Genomic DNA, 20,104 nt, shown 5'->3' on the forward strand with positions numbered 1-20,104 from the left:
GTTTTATTTGACACAACAAAACAATCTTTTTATCGAATTTGTCCCACTTTCGTCACATTATATATGAAGCATACCTGTTATATCCTTAAGTTAGAAATATTATATATATTGCACTAATGTCTGTATTATTGATCATTATTCATATATCATGAATATCAAAGTGTTCACCTTATAAGAGTATGAAGATCTATTACATGCATCTTTAGAGAATTAAAAATAACAACGATAATAAAGAAACATGCTATGGGACAGCTGGCAACATTTATAAGCATGTTATGGTAAGTTGCCATATTCAAACTTGCATTTGTTTACCTAGTTGTCACTCAGGTGTCAAAGTAAGAGCAACATGTTATTAGGTTGATTGGGTAACCTAGAATCTGCAAAGGTTCTCAAGCAGCATGCACATAGTGGCACACCCTGTTCAGACAAGCAAATCATCTTGCACAGGGGGTCCTTCTTTTATGTGAGTAAATACCTACAGAAAACGTACCTGAGTCTCTGTACCTCCTTCACTTCAATACCTTTGTCAGACAATAACAAAAAAAACCTGTTCACTTTACACACACACACACACCCTCATCCCTACCTGAAGGCCCACCCAACTCTTGCACATGCACAGTCACACTGCATGCCTTACATACAAACACACATGTATACACACATTGATCACAAAACACTTATATTGGCCTTCTCGGAATCCACTCTTTGGGCAGTCACAGAGGGAAAGGAATGGGCTGTGGGCACTGGGCAGGAAACAATTCAGGGCGCTGACACACCCCAGGAACATATGGGGTGCACCAGCAAGGCAGTGCCTATGAAGTTTGAACAACAACATTGACGACGTGGGGGTATCAGGTAATATTATCCCCATATATATGGTCACCGTAAATAATATCGCTGTGAAAAGGTCACGGCGATATTATATGGGTACAGGGGCAAAAAAAAAAAACATTAAAAAAGAAAAAAAAGAAAAAAAAATGTGGGGGTTGCGGGGGTGTCCCCCGCATGTTCCACGCAATAATGTCGCCACAAAAAAGGGCCATTTTTCGGCGAGATTTTTGCATGGCGAGATTTTTGTGGCAACATTATGACATGGAACCGATGTGGGCCCTTCGGTGGTTGCTTATCGACCAAGAAGCAAGCCTGAATGTGCTGCACTGGACAACGGGGCATGTGAGTGAGTTTTTAAAGAAAACATTACAGATCTTGGCATGTGAGTCAGTGGTAGAAGTTTAAATAAAAAAGTAGTGAAACAATGTTCCCATCTGCTCCGACCGCTTCGCCGCCCCGCATGCTGCACTACACACAGACCTTACAAAGCTGTGTTTTACAATAGTTCTATGAAGACTATACCAGGCTCTATCAACCAGGAATAACACCTTAAAACTCACAGAGGTTGCCAACCAGTTGAGGGACTGGAGACCTTGAGTCATTTGATCATTGGGTCTAATTATTAGCAACATCAGAGCTTTGTTTTGTATATTCAGGTTAAGCACTGGAGATTTTAGTCAAGTACCGCACCAGGAGGCCGGTGGATCGAATTACATTCGAGAGAATGCTTTTTTACCGAACATAAAACAACGGAAAAAAAGACTGTTTGTTGTTTGTTTTTTGCCCCCCCCCAAACCCCCAGCCCTTTTTTTCTATAAGCCTAAGCAGAACACAGTCACAGGATCTCGTTTTCAAATTCTGAAATAATACATATTTCTGTATTAATTGATTTTTAAAATATCCTGGTGGTTTATTGCACAATTTCTATCTTTTCATAATGGACATTTTTTTCATACTGGTCTCTGTTTTTTTCCTGGTGATCCTCAACAGTTTTCTTAGTTGTCATGTAATAGAAGATCTAGTTCTAAGAATCTCATGGGATGCTTTATCCCCTCAATAATGTGCTCTCTAGCTGTTACCAAAAGTAGGAGTTCTCTTGTCTTCCCTTGTCTGCAAGTAGTAGCTGTCTGACAACTGAGGACGCTTGTCAAAGCTGATCCCGTGTTAGAACGGCTTCATTTTGACAACATGGCAGCGTGTGAAAATCGCGCGATGTCATGATGTCATTGTGTGCCAGTCACCATCTTGCATACACGTTTGAACGCTCTTGTTTTTCCTTGTGATTCATAAAGCTGCACCGTTTGTACGCCCGATTTTCTGTCCGTTTCAACCATTAGGCAAAAGGATGTTGTACATATTTCATTGAACCGAAATATATCATACCTTTTCCAAATGCAACGTTTTCTTAACAACACCATTTCTTTAACAAAGGAACACTTTGTGTTATTCATGATAAACATGCATAGACTTGTTTTCTTATAAATACAAGGACATTTTTGAACACCATGACTTATTCAAGCATGTATTTTTGGTGCTTACAGATAATCGGCATGTGTATTCTCAATGTCTCTAACTCAATGTGGATACACTTTTTAATACATTCGCATGCATACATGTGTTCAGGATAGTTTCCCTGGGTTATTTGATTATATTAGTACACAAATACGGCGGGTGAATGTTCCTTAGGACGGTGCAATTGGTTACCAAACAGTTACATGAATGCATGTATATACATGTGCGGATATACATGCAGGCGGTGCAATGATCTGTCAAACGTGCATACCTTTACAATTTCACAACAATATTCCGTTCCGATTTCTGTTTCCCAAAAAGGTGAACACATTTCAGTTTCTGTTTTTCTTTGAACTACAAATGTATACTACTATAATCATGTAACACAGGGTTATATGAGTATAGTAACCTTCACGAGCACATGCATGTTAAGTTTAAGAATTCATTCTCTTCAAATATTGCCATCTTCAGGTTTGCAAGCATATTTATATCAGCAATATTGATGATTCTTATATGTTTCAGTTCTGGTGGCAGTTCAATTTTTCACTGACATTTTTTAAATATGTTTTATTGTTGGCAATACTGACGTGAATCTCTGCCAATGGGAAAGATTCCACTTTCTATGGCGAGCAGAGTGTCCTTTCATGAGCCACACTGAGTCAAAATGCCTTTGTTTTCTAATGCTGATTTATTTAATCCACGGGGTGCTTGACACAATGCACCAGAACGGTCATTGGTTTACACAGCCTTTTAAAACCATTGTTTCTACTTTCCCTCCCTGCGTGCCAAGTCCAGGGAATCTCCTAGAAGCTGTCTCCATGGAAGGATTTTCAAAATGGTTGCTAAGGTAAAAACCCAGAGGAGCATAGTGATGTGCTTTTCGCATTAGCAGCAGCCAACCATACGTTGGAAAAACACAACACATTTCTGTTTCTATGGCGAGCGTGCTGTGAGTGTTATGAATCGCTCCGTGTCCTCCACGCGCCAATTCACAGTCGATTTTGCATCCAGGAGAGAAAACAAATGGTGATTTTTGACAGTTGGAAGGTGTTCAGTAGAGCTTGAAGGAACGGTCGTCCAGGGTCCCGAACATAATGGAAGGATAGCACTTTAAGCTTCCAGGCCGAGGTTCTGCTCTGGTGTGTGCGCCGCAAGCAATATTGGAATAATGGAGGTAGGCTCAATACTTGCCACATTTATGCAACGCGAGACGTTATATAAGAAGGCATTGGGCCTGATTTACAAACATGTTTTCAATGGGAATTTCTCATTTGAAAACATGTTTGTAACTCAGGCCCGTTGTGTGAGAGCTATCTTCTACTCCCACGCCCCCCTACACTTCTCAACACTTGAAGCATGTGTTGCAGAGTATCACTAACATAATTGTGTTCAATATAGCATCACATTTAACTATAATGACAAACCTCTATTCTGGGAAGAAGGGATCATTTCATTTACATTTTGGCCTGAAAAATGGCCTGGTTCTCAAGCTGGTGAACATTTAGAAAAGTGTTATTCTGTGGAGGAGTAGCACTTTTCTAAATAGCACGATATTCTTGGAGAATTGTAAAGTGCCGGGCTAACCTGAAAGCTGACTCTTCATCCACCATACAGCCCTTGCAATGACCCCGAACACCACCACTGCGGTGAGTGGAAGGATTGGAGGGGAACTGTCTGCCTTTCAATCTGTAAAACAGAGGAAACGTATGCGTGTCACCAGGGGCGCAACAAAACCTACATTTTAGGGGGGGCTAAGTGGGGATGGGAGGGGCCACTTCAGAAAATAGGTGGGGCAAACTTGGAGGCTCCACCCCCACTGTTCTACCCCCCTGCACTCCATGGTCTGGTGTGGGAACCAACTATCAAATAGTACATTTTAAAGCGCAATATGCAGAGAGGCGATGGAAGTCTTTCTTGAAAGTAGTAGCTTTTAAGTTCTATTGTGTTTGTTCAAGTACTTTTCTCAGAACAAACACAGCAAAACTTTAACACTGCCAGTTTCTGTGAAAGGCATCCCTTACCTCACTGCAAGTGCGCACATCCAGGGGTTCACCTAGGCTAAAATTTAGTCTGGGCTAACCCTTCAAATGTTGAGAGAGGTGGAGGAGCAGGGATGTCATTTCACCAAAATGTCTGGGGTAGTAGAACTGACATCACACGACCCTTGACCCCACCTGGTACATCACTGGAAGTGATGGTAAACGACCTTCAGATTTTTCAGATGCATCTAGCACCCGTGTTTCCAGATGCTCTCATTTGAGCCAGATATAAGAACCGAGGCACCTAGGAAGGCATGATTTGTCCACGATCACACATTTGGGGAATGTCATTTTCCATATTCACCGTGGTGTCTATATGTAAAACATAATGCAGTACTTGTAACAGGGTAATCAAAATCTCTAACGCAGGCTACAGCGTGTATGAAACATCTATAGATCAATGAACACCGAAGTACTCGTTATCTGTGGTGTTGCTGTGTTAAACAAGCCAAAAAAGCACTGACCTGGGGAGGCATGCGCCGCTTTTTACACAGGAACAAAATGCTGCATGAGCAGGGTCTGAACATTAAATCATTGACCAGGATTTAGTAGCAACAACATTTCCTGATTATAAATGTATCTATGAGTCAGCTACCACTATGATCGAAAAAAAACTATTAGACTGGTATGTGTGCACACAGGGGAGTGCACCTGATAATGTTATCTTTGCTGGAGTAAAATATCTGGGAAAGGTTCTTTCAATATACCCAAGACACCTCATAATGTCTATGATCTTAGTGTAATACTGTATGCCAGAGGATTTAAAAAGCCCCCACCATGTAATGTAATATCATTGCTGTACACATAAATCCATAGCACCACACAGTTGTTTGAAATTAAAAAACACCTATGAGTTGCTTCTCACTGGCAGATTTTAAGGCGCCCACTGCACACTAACCCTTTGTCAGACAATGATGTCGCCCAGTGGTGGCTGGTGAGTTGTTTTTTTGGAGGGTGTAAATATTTGTCACAAGTAGACTGAGCGTAGCGAGGTAGCCCAAACTAACAAAAATGGGTTTGGAAGTTTTGGGGGGATTCTTTCCCCTCCCTTCAGAAAATGTTTTGACTAATGGGTTAAAATGGGGCATTACACAGCACAATTTCTGTGAAAATGTGGGTAAAAGGCCAACAATTTGGGTAAAATGCCAACAATAGATTTTGTAGAGTGTAGGGTAAATAATGAAAAAAAAGTACAACAGATGCAAGTCACCAAAAGTGCACAGGACATTTCCCAATGCATTATCATGCTGGTCCCTGGAACAAATGCCAGTTTAAAAACATTTTCTTGCTGGCTGTCCCCATACATTTCTTTGCTGGCTCCATCAACATATGCAAGTATTCCCACATAAGATCATACTCATGTTCGCTTTAAGATGTCCTTTTATGGTATCATCACTGGCACTGGGCACAAAACTGGCTCTGCCAATATATGCCAGTACTCTTATTGGACCCGTGGGCCCATTAATTGAGGTAACAAATTATTAGATGGATGGGGATGCAGAATTTACTCTGACACCAATAATAAGACCGACTCAGGAAGTTGCCAAAAACATAACTGTTTTAATTGCAATTGTCTAAAACAGGGAGTACAGTGGACATCAATGGACGCTGCACAAGCATTTCTCAATGTTTCACAAGAAAAAACACATATTTATAACCAAAATGTGTCATCAGTGATGTCATACCACATGGTAAAATAAGAAAACCTACTTGAAGTTGTGATAGCTTTATGGGGAACATCTAGGTATACTTCCTATGCGGGATAGGATTATGATTGGATCTCTCACGCCAGGTGGGCAACTTATACCCATCCCTAGTGCAAGTCATCTTCACTGTCATAGAATACACAACGTTTCATTGCCTTCAAACTATAGGACTCTTTGCTAAATGGCCCTCTACAATTGGTTGACATGCTTATACCCTTCTGGAATATTCCACACACTAGCAGCATGCAAGCTGGTACCACTAGTGCTTGTGGGTTGACTTGCCATGCCTTCCCACCTAATTAGCCCATCATCCATCATCACCTCTGCTGTCTGCCATTCAAATTGTCTTTGAACTCGGCCTTGAAAATTTCACTATGTCTTAGAATAAGAGGGAGTGTGAACACAGCCTTATCTCCAGTCTCAATGTGATTTGCCCAAAGTGTATTTTCATTTGAACCATGTGACAGGAGCCCGTGTTTGAGCTCCTTTCTTCGCATTTCATATAATTAAATGAATAAAACCTGTGCCTCAGAGTGTTTTTCCATTGCACTTCAACAGGTGCTCACCTTGCTACTCACGTTCATTGTATCTTCTCGAATAGATAACCAGTTTCTTGGCTGCCTCAACCCTTGACACTGGGCCAGAAAAGCCTTCTCAAATCTTCTTTCATCGTCAGCTGTTTTCTTCTACTGCGCCACACATTCAGCCCTTTCGCTCTTGGTGTCTAATTTGTCTAAACACGACGTGGAACTTCCAGATTCTATACACACATACATATATATATTGGCGGAATAGCCCACAACACAATATATTCACTGCGTATATCCAGCCTTATGATTACTTAGTCTACTTGCATTACAGCATCTGTACAGTTATGAAGTGATTTGCATTTTCTTCAGTGCTTTTCTCATGTGCAATCCACATTCCTGCACATGAAATGTTGCTCAACTCTTCATTTCGTCATCAGGATCTATGAGGTCTATTTACTTTCTTCTTCGGCATCTCTTCTTGGTGCGTCATCTTTGCTTCATGTGATGTCACCAGTCTCTTGCCTTTATTACTTCACACTTCTTCAAGAACCTCTTTTAAGTGGCTGTCATTTTTCTGCCGGTACTTTACGTAGTGCTTTCTTAATGGATACCTTGTTTCAAGGATCCTTCGTGGGCTAGATACCAATACTGGTGTCGTGCATGTTGCAATTTCTGGCTTCCAACATATAGGAAGAATTGGGGCGGGACTTCCAGTAGAGGCATTTAGCTCCTCCTCTACACCCCGCTCTCTGGTTGATCATCGACCACTCTCCCATCAGTCTTCACATTTAGACATCCTCGTCTGAAAAAGTGCTTCTTTGGAGTCCATATTTTCATTACTCCTTTCAGAGATCCTGCTGATTGACATGTTCATCAACACTCCAGATCATGTGGCTTCTTTGTCCATTCGGACTGCAGTAGATCCATCATCCCACATACTTTTTATGGTTTCTTGTATAGAGGAACTTTGTTCCCTCGGGTGCTAGAATGCTGGATTCTATATATTTTCTGATTTCTTCATCTGTCAGCTCTTTGGGTCGAAATCCAGACTCAACATCGATCATGATCTTCATTCCGACTGAGTTCTTTGCTATCTTCTTGCACTGTGTGATTATTATTCTGATCACACAGAATCCGAACATGATCATCACCAATAGTGCTCAGAGGAAATTGAAGATATTCACCATCCATTATGTAACCCATGAGAAGATTGATGCAAACCAGCTGTCATCTGCAATATCTTCTGTTTCATCTTCCATCTTGATGTGCAGATTTGTCAGCATCGTTATGGCCTCTGTCAAGGTCCCATTTTCCTCGTCGTTAGAAGGTATGAATGTGCAACATGATTCACCGATTTTGGCACAAACACCTCCATCCATAGCTCTAGTCATGTCCAGGACATATCTATTCTGAAGAGTCATCAGTCTTATGGCTCTGAGTTCTTCCTTGATTGTGTTTAATCCCTTTATGGTAGTTTTGATCGCCTGTAAAAGTTCCCATCTGTTAATCTGTAACCATTTGGCATTTGCCATCGTCTGGATTCCTGGCATGAAGATTGTCGTGAATACTGCCGAAGTCTGTCTGAACAACCTTTGTTCATATGGAATAGCATCGAAAGCTTCTTGTTACGCTCACCTGATATCCCGAAGGGCGTCTAGAAAGCTCTGAGATCTGGAACCCTGGATGTGTAGTTGCCCAGTGCTGAATAATGAATATGCAATTACAGAAGGGAGGATTTGTGATAACTGTCTCTAATGGGTGAATCTCCCACCTCCCTCTGACCGATTCCCTTCCCACTGGGTTCTTTTCTCACCTTAGTTATTTGTAAGGTGAGCTATTCGTCCTGCGTTTCTTGTGCAGAGGCGCTCGATGTTTGTTGGCGAGCTGCTTGAGTTGTTTCACTGGTGCAGTACGCCTTCCTTGGGCCCAGGCCTGCTGTGACCCCGAATCTGCTGGTAGACAGGTAGGTTTGTTAATTGTAAGACTTTGTTCTGTTTATGGTGGGAATTCGTTAATGTCTTTATCTCCTTCTTTTCAGGTGCGAAGGTCTTGATGCTGGCGTGCTGGATGGAGAGGCATGTTTCTAGATAAGAGAAAGCATGAAGTGCAGCGCCTTTATTGTCTTTTAAAGCTAACCTGTGTTTTCTTCTTCTTCTTCTCACATGCCACTGTGGTGCTGCGAGTGGATGAGAGCGTGATGAAAAACAGGCCCCCGGAATCTGTTAAGGTAAGTACAGCGATGTGCGGTTGTTTAATATTGAAAGCAAACCTGAATATGTTTCTTTTCCTTTGCAGTTGTTGCTGTGGTGCTCCAGATGGAAGCGTGGTGTAGCGCGATGGAATTCAGTTAAGACTGATGGAATTTGATGTTTTGGAAGCACACGTTCTAATATTGTTTTTCCTTTTCTCATTATTGCAGGTCACAATGTTCAAACAGCAGCTGTGGTAGTGGTTTGCCGGAAGTCCTTAAGCTAGTACTATTAGGTGAGTGATGTTTCTTCTTCTCTCAGTTTCCACAGGTTGCAGCCCAGTTGAGATGCTGAGTGATGGATGGTGTTTTCTCAGGTAACACAGAATAATCTTGTTCTTGCAGGATTACAGGAAGATGCTGAAGACCAGGAGCTGGACACGGTCAGCGTCACGCTGCTGGTTGCAGAATAACATGAAGCGTGTTCTGCAGTCAGATTGTGGTTTATATAGCCCAGTTAAAGTAGTACCAGGGAAAGTAGTTCCAGGCCTGCCACACCCAAAACACTAGACCGCATGGCTCGGTTCTTGGAACTAGACTGTGTGGGTGCTTCCATGTTGGATTTAAAGTCCCATGTACATAAATGGGACCTAGTTTGAACAGCCCTTCCTTCCTACATATGAGCCTGGTGCCAAAGGCGCCAGGACTGGCTCCAGGAGCCCTGTTGCAGTAGTTTTAAGGCCCTCAGGGTTCTGGTGGGAGCCTGCTTGTGGCATAACTTGTGCTCCCTCACAGTGGTCATGACAGCACTCTCCCCAAGGCCCCTCTCATGGTATCCTTCCTGTCCGGTCCGGGTTTGGTGGGGTTATCCAAGTGAAACCTCTTAATCAGACGTGGTGCATGAATACGTTCACTCGGTTCCCAAGTTCTGTCTTGAGGCCCGTACCCGTTCCAGTCCACTAAATAGTATAGCCTAGATCTGGTACGTTTCAAATCCAGGATGTTTTAACTTCAAATTCAGGCTCTCCATCAAATAGCACAGGTTTTGGTGGTGTTAAGACTCAGGTTCCTGGTTGTACAGGTTTTACAAGTGACACATGGAACACCGGATGAATTTGCATGCTTGGTGGTAAGGCTAACTTGACGGCCACTGGATTTATCACCGATTCGATGGTATAGGGCCCTAGATATCTTGGACGAAAGGTCCGGGTACTTTTTATGGGCACATGTTTTGATGCCAACCAGACTTCTTCTCCAACTTGGTAATCGGGAGCTTTCTTCCGATGCCGGTCCGAGTTGGTTTGTTCTTTCTGTTTGTCCATCTGTTTGGGGGTGATGGCTAGTGGATAATCGAACATCGATTTGTGCCATGGTACAACATTTTCCCCTGAAGTTGGATACACATTGGCTTCCACGATCTGAGATTAGGACTGAGGGGAAACCATGCAGTTTTATAATCTGTTCAAGAAATGCTTTTTCCAGACCTGTAGCATTCGGAAGTCCTTTGAATGGAATGAAATGTGCCATTTTTGAGAACAGCTTTATAACCACCAGAATGGTATTAAAACCTTGACAGGGAGGTAAGTCCGTAATAAAATCAAGAGAAAGAGTATGCCAGGGAGCCCATGGAATATCCAGTGGTTGTAGGAGGCCAGCTGGTTTCTGTTTTTGTAATTTATTCTGTGCACATATCACACAGGATAGAACGAATCGAGCAATATCCTTATACCAGGATGGCCACCAATAATTCCGTTTAACTTTGGCTAGAGTCTTAGCAATTCCGAGATGGCCTTCGATCAGGGAATCGTGATAACCAGACATGACCAATTCTTGCAGATCTTTACTTGGTAGATATAGTCGTTCCCTGAAGTAGGGTAATCCATCCAGAACCGTGTGCTGTTCATTTTTGGGAATTCCATTTCTGCAAGATCTCGGGGTTCATTAAGGTTCAAATCTTATCTTGAAGTTCACTTAGAGTCAATGTGGTGGTGAGTCCCAGTAGATTATCACTTGGGATGATGACAACAGGGTCCAGGGTACTGTTCATTTTCTCTTCAACACCCATATGAGACAAGGCATCGGCCTTCCCATTCTGAACTCCCGTTCGGTATGTTATTACATAATCGTATTCTGCAAAGAATAGAGCCCACCGCAACTGTCATGACGATTGGGCTTTTGCTGACTTTAGGTATTGAAGGTTTTGGTGATCTGTGATTACTGTGATGGCATATCTGGCACCTAATAGATACTGCCACCAGGCTTTGAAGACTGATTTTATTGCCAACAATTCTTTGTCTGTAATTGCATAGTTAGGTTCTGGTGGTGAGAACTTACGTGACCAAAAGGCCACGGGGTGTAATTGGCCTGTCTCTGAATCTCTTTGAGAGAGAACTGCTCCCATAGCTACACTGGAAGCATCAGTTTCCACTACATAGGGGAGATCAAGGCAAGGATGTTAAATCTGGAATAAATCGGTGATAAAAATTTGCAACGCCGAGCATGCTTTGGGTTCCTTTAAGTGAAGAAGGTGACGGCCAATTAAGGATGGCATCTACTTTGTGTAAATCCATCTTGACTCTCTTTGGCGAGATAACAAAACCGAGGAACTCAACTTCGGTGACATGGAAGGAGCATTTCTTGAGTTTAGCGTACAGTTTGTGCTGGCGAAGTTTTGCAAGGACTGAGCGAACTAGTTCCATATGATCTCTTTCAGAGGAGGAATATACCAGGATGTCATCAATATAGACCAGGGCACAGACATTGATTAATTCCCGTAATACATCATTCATGAAGTATAGGAACGCTGCGGGAGCATTGCACAGCCCGAATGGCATTACCTGATATTCGTACAGGCCATTCGTGGTGCGAAACGTGGTTTTCCATTCATCCCCTTTCTTAACACGTACAAGGTGGTACGCTCCTCTTAGGTCTAGTTTGGTGTAGATTCTGGCATCCTTGACTTGGTCCAACAGTTCTGGGATAAGAGGCAAAGGGTAGCGGTTTTTTACTGTGATTTGATTAAGTGCACAGTAAACGATGCAAGTCCTCAAATCTCCTTCCTTCTTGGGTACGAAGAATAAGGGAGAGACTGCCAGTCACTTTGACGGGCGGATAAACCCATTAGCCAGGTATTGATCCAGATAGGACTTCAAGTGGAGATTTTCGGTTTCCGTAAGTGCATAAATTCGACCACAAGGAACCTGTGCGCCAGGTATCAGGTCGATCTGACAGTCATAGGGCCTATATGGCGGTAATGTGTTAGCCTGTTCCTTCTGAAAAACATCTTGATAATCCTGATATTCTTTTGGCCAGGTGTCCATTGGTTCCACGATCCCCAATGCTATTCCTTGAGCAGATTTCGTGTTTGGCTGTGGTATAGATTTTGGGTAGCAAGCGTGGGCGCATTCGTCGGAAAAGGTCAGTCTCTTTGCATGCCAGTCTATGTGGGGATTGTGAGTTACTAACCATGGCATCCCTAAGATCAACCGGAACTGAGGAGCTTTGATGAGTTCAAACGCGATTGCTTCTTGACGTCCATCCTGACACAGAAGGGTTAATTCTGTTGTGCATTGGGTTACTGGTCCCGAAGCAATTTCTGTACCGTCAACAGTAGTTACCTTTTCAGTTGTTGGTTTTGTGCATAAGGGAAGTCCTATTTCTGTTGCCAGATCTCGATCTATGTAATTACCAACTGCTCTGCTGTCTATATATGCCTCTATGGCATGCATCTGTGTTGGTTGTTGATGATTGATCAAGGTTACTGGTAGGGCAAAATGTGAGGTCTGTGACTCATCCTTCTAGCTCGACAAGTGGACCTCTACGCTTGCCTGGCCTGGTATTTTTCCGATTCCTTTCCATCATCTTCTTTCTCTGTAGCACCTACCACCTTCCTTGGAGGTTTCACTGGGCATTCTTTGAGCTAGTGACCTAATTTACCGCAGGATATGCATAACTGTAGCTGTCTCCTCTTGTCTCTTTCAACTTTGGTTAAAGGGGGTCGTACTCCTCCAATCCGCATGGGTTCTGTGGTATTTTCTTATGGACGTTGAACATTATTTTTTGAACGTACGTACATGGCATGATTTTCGAGTCTACTTCGGTCTGTACTTTGATCCTGTAATCTGTGGTCCAACTGAACTACCAGGTTGATAAACTCTGCACTGTCTTTAGGTGGGTCTACCACTTGAGCAAGGACATACTTCAGGTCTCCTCGTAGGCCACGATGAAACAACGTGGTTCTTTTATCTTCTGGCCCACCATGCTCTACAACTAGTCTATTAAAGGTGGCAATATAAGTCAGCAAAGCTTGATTTCCTTGGCAAAGAGACAGGAGTTTGTTAACAAGAGCTTGTCCATGCAAGTGTTGAGCAAATAACTTTTACATCTCCTGTTGAAAACCCCAGAAGTTCTGCAGTAATGGGTCATCCCGGCTCACTAAAGGTATCGACCAGTCTGCGGCACTTGCACTCAAATATGATAACACAAAGGCCACCCTCGCCTGGTCGTTTGGGAAAGCCCCAGGCCTACAAAGAAAATAGAGGCGGCACTGGTTCATGAATGTTGCATACTTTCTGGGGTCTCCATTAAACTGTTTTGTTGTTTAATATTGAAAGCAAACCTGAATATGTCTTTTTTCCTTTGCAGATGTTGCTGTGGTGCTCCGGATGGAAGCGTGGCGTAGCACAATGGAATTCAGGTAAGACTGATGGAATTCGATGTTTTGGAAGCACGCGTTCTAATATTGTTTTTTCCTTTCTCTTTATTGCAGGTCGCAATGTTTGAACAGCAGCTGTGGTAGCGGTTTGCCGGAAGTCCTTAAGCTAGTACTCACAGGTGAGTCATGTTTTTTCTTCTCTCGGTTTCCACAGATTGCAGCCCAGTTGAGATGCTGATTCAGGGGTGTTGCTAGGTCTGGAAAAGACCCGGTGCTACACTAATGTCGGAACGGTTGGGACTGGGGGCTAGCTAGCCTTTTGGTTGTAGCTCCTGAGATTCTATCCGGGGCTACAGCCAAAAGACCAGGGGCTATAGCCCTCTTAGCCCCCCCCCCCCAGCAACACCTCTGTGCTGAGTGCTGGATGTTGTTTTCTCAGGTAAAACAGAATAATCTTGCTCTTGTTCTTGCAGGATTACAGGAAGATGCTGAAGACCAGGAGCTGGACACAGGGAGTGTCACGCTGCTGGTTGTAGAATAACACAAAGTGTGTTCTGCAGTCAGGATGTGGTTTATATAGCACAGGTAAAGTAGTACCAGGGAAAGTAGTTCCAGGCCTGCCACACCAAAAACACTAGACCGCATGGCTAGGATCTTGGAACTAGACTGTGTGGGTGCTTCCATGTTGGATTTAAAGTCCCTTGTACATAAATGGGACCTAGTTTGAACAGACCATCCTTCCTACATATGAGCCTGGTGCCAAAGGCGCCAGGACTGGCTCCAGGAGCCCTTTTGCAGTTGTTTTAAAGCCCTCAGGGTTCTGGTGGGAGCTTGCTTGTGGCACAACTTGTGCCTTCTCACAGTGGTCATGACACTTCCATGGATTTAGCGGAAAAGTAGTTCTCCCTCTTTGTTCGACTGGGAAATTCAATTGATCTCCTTTTTCTCATGTGAGATTCTGCTTTTGGGAACTCCCCAATGTTCAGGTCACTCTTTGGAATCACTAGTGCTCGAACATGGACAATCACTATAGAACACAGCCCTCCCCAGTCCTTAGGCAACCTCATATATGCTGTAGATCCACAGGCCCAGTAGTCGTCCATCATTAATACTATTCTGCCCGTCATTCCCAGTACATCGAAAATTCAGATGCACTGCTGATTTACTCCATTATTTCTTATGACATTTGTTCTGAAGCATAGCTCTGCACTATCCAGAGGCACAATCTGTAACGGGCTTCCTTTGTCATCAACCCATGTCAGCAATTTTGTATTCTTCGGCAAATGATGTTTGCATTCCTTCTCCACACTATCTACAACTGGTTCATAATATCTTGTTTTTGCTACAGCTCTACACACAATAAGGCCTTCCTCCCAACCATCTGGAGAGTGTACTGTTCCTTTAATTTGCAGCTGGCTTCTTTCTCTCCTTGCATCTTTGTATTTCTTCATAATTCTTTCCTTGAGAATTGAGTATTTTGTTTACTTCCCATCAGATTCCTGCTCCATTCATTCCAGGCTGTTCACATCTTGTCACATGATCTCTGGTGTGTGGTCTCTCTCTTGTCTTTAAATCTGGCATGTAATCATCTTCTTCTGGAGCTGCCTTCACATTCACCCATACGAAGGATGCTGTTCGACCCTGGAACTGACCTCTCGTATGGTAGAGTGCAAGGTGTGTCAGGTAAGGAGCTTTCTGGGCTGCTACTTCTATAGCTATGAATATCTTAGAGTCTTCCATGGCATAAGGTATGAGAACACAGACATAGCAACTCTCCTTAGAGGTTCTTTCTCCCACCTTTTTCATGTGCTGTTACCGCATGTTATTACCCAAGAGCGCTGTACTGTCTAGATAGTTATTTAACTCATAATCGTCTTCCCTTGTGCTTCTCTTGTGTCTCCCTCTTACAAGGAGGGTATGTGCATAATGCTCATGAGGTATATCAATGAGGGTCCTTCCTACATGGGGAATCATAGGAACAATTGTCAGAGAGATGAGTGGCCTCACACCCACCGCTGGTGGGTGTGGGGACAATCACAAATGGTCTTGGGCTTTCAGTAATAGAAAAATCTGTAAGATTCACCAGAGTTGGAAGAATCGTAGGGACCTCTATTTTACTGGGACCAATGAAATAAACAGTATGGATTAACAGAATCAGGCAAACAATAATACATGTTGAGCATGCATAAATTATGCACCAGTTCATTAGTCCCCACCATTTGCGACTCTCCGCACGTCATTGAGTTTGCTCACTTTCCAAAACGTTACCATTCTTGCCAGTCCTCATTATGCCTGTATACTGTTTTAAGAAAGGAAAACACCTTTTAAATCAGGTAACCTTGTTAAATGATCAGGTAACTGTGGGATCTGTTCAACTATCACCACAAGCAGCCTCCTGATTGCAGGGCCATTTTTAGGATTCTGTAGAAACATGTGTATATTAGTGCTACGCCCAACAATAGCAGGAAAAGTTCGAAGTACGTAAACAAAAACAGTGAGAAGCAGCCTATGGGCATTGGCATCTGACAGGACCATCTGGATTAACCAAAAAGAAACTCAGTAAGGAATGAATCTGGAAACTACTCATGTTTTCAGTCATCGTACACAAACTCTAAGTTTGGCATATCTGTAATACTTCAACACATCCTAAAGTCCAATTCTAAAGATTCGTGTGGCTCAAGAACTTGATTAGCATATCTATAAAGAGTGTCCGGCATGAGCCACAGTCCAAATGCACACTTGCATTTATTTAATCAGCAACTTTGGTGTCATTCTTCCTCATCAACTATCTAGTCTGCACATGCTGAAACACTTCTTGTCTTTCTTCCGAATTGACGGTTGGGAGTGCGTCAGTCTCACAAGCATAAGGCTTTACGTCACTTAGGTGGATCCAGGGGCTTCTTTCTTGGACTTTTACTGCTGAAGGACTAATGCTCTCAACAAAAAGGGACAAATAAAGCGTGGCTCGTGCTACTTCCGGATAAAATTACATACTAAGACTGCGTCTCCAACAAATAATCTTGGTACAGGTAAAAGTTCTTGAGTTCCGGTTGCTGGATGGTGTTCACCTGTGTCCAGAGACCGAACCCCCTTGCTCTTGAGTTGATATGAAATGACATAGATGCTAGTGGTCATACATGTCAAATAAACACGTACCTCATTGCCTAACATTTCTGCAGTCTTCTGGGTATCACTTCTGCTCCTCGATGGAGGAGACAAAGGTATTCTCATTTGCCTCCCTGTAACTAGTTTGTGGGGTGTGAGGTGGTTGTCCGACCCAGGCTGGTTCCTTAATGCATACAATGCAAGGGGCAGGCAGGACAGTACAGCCATCTCTTCTTCAGTGTCAATTTTAATTTAGCAATTCTCTGTTTAAGGAGACCATTGAGTCCCTCACATATTCCGTTCGCTTGTGCGTGATATGCAGAAGCAAACTTGTGTTTTATACTAAGCAATATACTAATCTGTTCAAATACTTCATTAACAAAATGGGGCCCATTGTCGGATCTCAGCACCTCACATACTCCCCATCTGGGAAAGACTTCTTGGACTAAACACTTCGCTGCACAAGTGGCATTAGGGTGTGTGCATGGATCTGCTTCAATCCACCAGTAAAAGGGACACACTGTGAAAAGAGGAAAATAATATGAGGCTGTGGAACCCAAAGGAAACACACCAAACACCGGTTACAAAGAAACATACAAAGTACTTTATTTTAAGGTCAAGCAATGACAAAGTCAAATGACAGGTCAGATAGCTATCGGCTCTCAGTGCAACACAACAAACTTCAACGGGGTTCGATGTATTCAGTGAGAGACTGTACATTGGGACATTCAGGCTTTTATACATTTCTCCAGCCTGTTGTCCAACCCCTTCGCGGGTTAACCATTCCAAGAATGTGTAACAGGTCTAGGGTCTCTGCCAGGTCAACTCTAATGTATTCATTAGTATGCGCATAGATCAGTTTCTGTTGATACAGGTAATCCATTTACATGCAGGTCAACAGAAGGACAAGGTCTCAGTTCACGACCCTAACAAGTGACTTGCAGGCAAGTTATACATTAGCTGTATGGAGGTCATGTCGACCAGGTTCTGTTTGGAATGGCATCGTCCACCATTTTGATGTTCAGGGTGACGTTTACACAGCAAGAGAACCTAAAATGACGGTTTGATTAAAGATGGTGGCCTACATCAATTTCTAAGGTCAAGACCTTGCCGTAGAGAGTGATTCACATACAGTTTTATGCGACTTGGCGTAGGCCAATATACATATAATCGTTTACACTAGGAGGCATAATTTAATATCCAGTTTGACAAACCCTTCTTTTGGCCTATGCCAAGTGCTAAGACTACTTCTGATCTCCTTGCAAGTAACTCCATACGTCATCGTCCATACACCCTGAATCGCTGTCAGAGATATCTATGGCCATTAGGTCGTCCACTAAGATCTCTTTTAACACATACTCCTTGGAAGTTTTATCCGGGGCATATACTTTGTGTCCTATCGTACCTATCGCCTGAGCACAACATCCCCCTAGCATCGAACATATACTAAGCAGACATTGGATACAACAACAAAGCAATAGCAGAACTCCCAAAATGATCAACACAACTGAAAGTACCTTCCAACCAAAAGATCACAAGAAATCCCAAAACCAAGCACTAAGATTCCAGTTCCCCTCGGCAACATGCATTTCTGAGCTAAGGAGGTGCAGATTCTGAATTGTTTTGAAAATGATTGGGGAGGAGTCTGGTACAAAAACACAGCAAGCGGACCCCACTAATTTACATACTCCACCACGTTCAGCCAGAATGACATCTAATGCCATCCGGTTCTGGAGTGCTACTAATCTTATCGCTTTCTGCTCTAATGTCATGTTATAGAGTATATCTGTGGTCCGGTTGATGGTTCTCTCCAGTACTCTCGCTAGTCTCCTGATGTGTTCGGAATTTGCTAACTGCCCCCAAAATGGCACAACTGATTTCGCTATATCTCCCATCACTTGTGCGGGGGTATCACCATTCTCGTCCCGTCGTGGATGAGCCTTTGAAACTTACAAAGTGCTTTCTATGAATACCCCAGGTAACAGGATCCCTAAATAACAGGTTCCCTGCCAATCCCTGGGTAACCATGGAAATGCTACATTACCGCAAACGAAATAGACAGGTTCGCCAACATACAAAGGTCTGTTTTCCCCAGTCAAATTTGCAACGTTGGCACAGCCTTTAAAATCTCCCATTGATCGGGTACCATTCCTCTGTATGCAGAAAGAAACTGAATCGGGGCTATGGTTAACACAGTAAGAAGGAGGTACGGCATCCTTATTGCCTATCGGAGCCATTTTAAAGGAAACTAAAGATTGGAAAGGACGAGATAGTCTATCAGAAGGCCTAATAGAAGCAACGTTGGGTTTGCTCCTATTTGCGAAAAGCGAGCATCCCAGGGGAGTCAGAACACGTTTCTCAAAATCATTCAAATTAGTTCCATCGAAGTTCCCCGAGATGCTATCATTCCATCGGCCAAAGAACAGTGCTCTAAGAGAGGCATAACAAGCAGTCGTCAAAGGTAAGGGATGAATATACCAACCTAGCCCCTTATCCCCATGTTGCAGTAAATGTGAACAGACCCAATAATTGGTTTTGTTAAAAATGGCATGTGTTGAATTCATAATTAGCATCATAGTGTTATTGTGATACTTCTGTCTATGCTGAGAGTCCCTAGGTGACAGAGTATGCAGGTGTACAAAAGGAGTAAAAACAGTAGGTGCAATTTCAGTTGGCAAAAGAGGCTTTAGAGGATAAATCTCCTCAACATACCAGAATCCTAAAGCAGTTACTATAAAAACCCCAATTATTATCATCAAAACACAGCAATACGTTTTCGTGGCCCAGGCACATTGTTCATTGTCCAAGTTGGTCACCCCCTTATTTACATTAAGTCCAATACGGGCAGTAGCGGTGGCAGGCATCGTAGTCTTCGGATGGAAACCCCAATGTTCATTGCTGGCGACCCCCCGGTCGCGCGGCTTCTTAGTCCTTCCCCAACCCTAGCCGTCAGAACCCCCTTTTCTAAAATTTGGGCAAAAAGCAAGCCCTTGGTGATTCTTTCCTTCTTTTGAATGCACAGTCGAACCGTGCTGTAGGTCTATTTTCTCCGTCGAAGATTATATCTGGTGGTTCCTGGTACTGTTTGATCCGGAAATAAGGTAACGTCACTCCCTGAGGGAAGCAATGTATCAGAGGTAACGGAAGTTGCAGAATTCGAAGCAATGGTTTCCGGAAATTACTTTTCCAAAGAGTGTGGAGACAAAATGGACGGTTCCCCAATCCCCGCAGGCTCACTCAGAGGGATTCTCTGATTCACTCAGAGTGCTATTTGCTGCTTCAGGATCGTCGATTGCAGCGTTAGCGAGGGGTTCTGTTTCTTCTGTAACGTGCGGCATCGGGCGAGGAAGTTCCTTGACATGCGTCGCATGTAGCCAGTTCTTCTTTCCAGCCACCCGCACTGCCGTTTTTGGTGACCAACAAGACCTGGAATGGTCCCCGCCAGCGAGGCACGAGGCAAGAGGACCGTTCGTATGCTCTCACCAGGACCCAGCTTCCAGGCCGAATGTTTTGTCCTGGGCCTTCATAACGTACAGGTA

Source organism: Ambystoma mexicanum, chromosome 1q (genome assembly GCF_040938575.1).
Source record: "Ambystoma mexicanum isolate Mex_15411 chromosome 1q, UKY_AmexF1_1, whole genome shotgun sequence".
Classification (NCBI taxonomy): Eukaryota; Metazoa; Chordata; class Amphibia; order Caudata; family Ambystomatidae; genus Ambystoma; species Ambystoma mexicanum.